The sequence below is a fragment of the Elaeis guineensis genome, chromosome 2 (assembly GCF_000442705.2).
Source record: "Elaeis guineensis isolate ETL-2024a chromosome 2, EG11, whole genome shotgun sequence".
NCBI classification, from domain to species: Eukaryota; Viridiplantae; Streptophyta; class Magnoliopsida; order Arecales; family Arecaceae; genus Elaeis; species Elaeis guineensis.
In genome coordinates this window covers 42126128-42129644 of record NC_025994.2, presented here as the reverse complement: position 1 = coordinate 42129644, position 3517 = coordinate 42126128, and the positions used below count along the sequence as shown (strand labels likewise).

General features: G+C 36.6%; 1 non-coding gene across 1 annotated transcript; it reads left to right on the top strand.

Moving 5' to 3' along the window:
* The first annotated feature begins 310 nt into the window (after nt 1-310).
* LOC140855899 (small nucleolar RNA R71) lies at nt 311-416 on the top strand. Its single transcript, XR_012139344.1, has one exon. It is a non-coding gene; the product is annotated as a small nucleolar RNA R71 (small nucleolar RNA).
* Nucleotides 417-3517: the final 3101 nt, after the last annotated feature.

Genomic DNA, 3517 nt, shown 5'->3' with positions numbered 1-3517 from the left:
TTAGGTGGAATCGGGGATTGTCCAGTGTTTAGAAGACGATCTAATTTTTGGGACAGTTCATCTACCTTTTGATGGATATTTATGGCATTTCCTACTTCATATATTCCACCTCTTTTTGAGTTTAACATGGGTTTATCTCTAATAGATGCAGACATATGATGTAATAAATTTTCACTTAAAATTTCAAACAGTTTCCATGCCTCATCCTCACTTTTCAGCATAAATGTCCCACCGCATGATGCATCGACCATTTGTCGATGTCTTTCAGAGAGCCCATCATAAAAATATTGGATTAACTGCCACTTGGGTACAGCATGGTGGGGATATTTTCTAATAAGGTCTTTTAATCTCTCCCATGTTTCATGAAACATTTCTCCATCTAATTGGGAAAAACTAGTTATGGCTTTCCTTATTTGATTAGTTTTTCCTATGGAAAATATTTCTTGAGAAACTCTCCTTGCAGCTGGTCCCAGGTTGATATAGTCATGGAATCCAAAGTATGTAGCCAGTATTTGGCTTTGTCCTTAAGTGAAAAAGGAAATAATTTCAATCTAAGAGCATCATCGGAGAAGTTGTGAATTTTGACAGTTGAGCATATCTCAAGAAATTCTTCAAGATGTTTATAAGGGTCTTCATTACTAAGTCCATAAAATGAAGGTAACATTTGGATTATACTGGACTTAATTTCATATTGAGTGGCCTCCACAGGGGGTACTTGAATACAAGGAGAGTAGGTATATGTGGAAGGAGTAAAGTACTCCTTCAATTGCTTGGGTGGATCATTCTCCTGATTTCGGTCCATCTTTTTATGTCTGTTGGCTCTAAAGGTTCTTTCTATTTCTAGATCAAAAGGTTGGATTTCTGGTCGTAACGATCTACGGCCAAGCATACACCTTACAATTATACTGTAGAGCACACACAGAATTTTTTTTTTTTTTTATAATATATATTTTTATAATAAAGTGAGAGAAGAATAAAGAAAATCTAAAGAGAAGAACCTAAGAATCTTAAATCTATGAAAAGGAAGAAATTAATTAATGTTTAGATGTTAATTGCAATCAACTTAAACAATCATAGACTCTCTATCCTAAGGTTAACTTAGATCTAGACAGCTCCTAACTTTCAAGATTGCTTTTGAGCACCCCAAGCTCAAGACTGACTAACTGACTCGGCCAGGTAAGCGTAAGATGTGGGAGGTTCCCTGCTCGTTGCTTTCCTTAGACACCAACTAAGTTGGCCAGGTCAGTCAACGAAACCAATTGAAAACCACTTTCTTTAACTACCTGCCTTAGACACCGAGTAATTAACCAATCCGCACTCGGTTCAACTCTAGAGCTTTCTTATCCTATTGAGCTCGAAATTCCTAGGGTTGACGTCTAGTTGATTTTAAATTAAGGTCTAGGTTATGCAAATGCAAGGGAGTGATTTGTGGGCCAAGGAAGGGTGATCAAATCCCCACCTTATCTGGTTAATGGGTTATTGCCCTTAAGATCAATTATGGAGATGCAATGCAAAGAAACAAGGTATCCAATCAAGTTAGAAATTTTTATATTTGAGGTTACGCTATTTTAGTTAAGTGTTATGAAATGTCAGTAGTTTTTTTTTATATAATTTTATCTTTTTATATATATATATATATTTTTTTTATTTTTTTTAGTTTTGCAAGAAAATAAATTTAAGTGATTAAGTCTAAAAAGCAATAAATCACTGGGCTATGAAAAGTAGCAAATTATTCTAAGCAGCAAAATTTCTAAGTAGTAAATTAGTTATGCAAGGTAATTCTGTAATTATGCAAATAAGATTATCTAGCTAGAAAGTACTGAAAAAAATTTAAAACGAGAAATAAAAACTGAAAAGTATTTTTTTTTTTTTTTTAAAAAAATTTAAAAAAAAAAATTTTCAAATTTTTTTTTAATTCAACCGTGCCAAGATCCCCGGCAACGGCGCCAAAATTTGATGCGTAGTCGTTGATAGCACCAAAAATAACTCTACTCACTACGTAGGTAGGATGAGTCGAGATCGTATCCTCAGGGACCTTGGGCTAAGTTGAAATTACAAAGTAAAAGAAAGAAGCATTGTTTTTGATTTAGAAAATAAATTATCTTAAAATTGAGGTAATTAAAAAATAAAGAGCTCAGAAGTTTTGAATTAATTTGCACTAGTAGAGTTATATCTCTTTTTTAACTAAATAGATGTGATTAATCTTAGGAAAAATACCTGTCTTTTCTCGGCACGCTCCGTACCCGTAGATCACGGTGCGTCTCCGAAAAGTACTAGGTAAACAACTCTTCTTTCCTCGGCACGCCCCGTATCCGTAGATCACGGCACGTCTCCGGAAAGTAAAAGTTGTTCCTAATATTAATCTAACAAGAAAGTATAAATAAAAGCATATGAAAGGGAGCAAATAAAGAACTCATGATAATTTAAATAAAAAGCATAATCTTTATTGCATATAAAGAAATACAGGAAAGTTTAGAACAATAAACCATCTCTGTGTCGTTACAAAATTTCTTCTCCACTCCCGAGACTGCTAGCCTAGCTGCTCATGAAGTAGTCCCTTTCTATTCCTCTATGCAAGGCTCTAAAAGAATTTCTGGGCTCTCCCTCCAATGAGAGTACAAAAGTCTTTTTATAGGTGTTAGGAGGGAGGAGTTTTACATGATTTTCCGATATGGGACTAAAAAAAATATAAATCTTTCAACATATTTCTAAATATTATTTTTTTCTTTATTTTGAACTTGTCTGCAGTGCGCCCACACCCGCGTCAGCGCCCGTCCCGCATCCACGCCGCGTCCCCGCATGTCCACGCCGCATCTCGCGTCCGCACCCATGTTCACGTGCGCTTCCCACATTCACTTCTTCTTTTGAATTCACGCGCGCCAGATTTTTGTTTTGAATTCATGCGCTCACGTGAAACCATTTTTTGTACATTCCAAAAAGAAACAAAAGTTTATTCATAATGACATCTATATCCTTTTTGGATTCCTTGCATAGTATCTTCATTTTCTATAATACCGGATGCATCTTTCTTTTATTTTAATTTTATTTTAAGTCCAATTTTCTTCAAACTTGAATCTTTTTGATCTATGAATCGGACTCTTTGTATCGACGATCACCTTTCCTGTAAAACATAGAAAGAAACATCAAATTCTTAATAAATAAGATAAATTAAATATAATTATTTAATTTAAAATACTTAAATTAAGTGTTTATCAGACTCCTACGGGAGTCGAACTCTGCCCATGACTTCAACTGCAAGCAAACCCCACTCAGACTCCTACGGGAGCCGAGCTCCGTCCCCGACTTCAACTGCAAGTAGACTCCGCCCGGACTCCTACGGGAGCCGGGCTCCATCCCTGACTTCAACTGCAAGGAAGACTCCGCCCGGACTCCTATGGGAGCCGAGCTCCGTCCACAACTTCAACTACTGGTAAGCTCCGCCCGGACTCCTACGGGAGTCGGGCTCTGTCCCCAACTTCAACTGCAAGGAAGACTCCACCCGGACTCCTACGGGAGC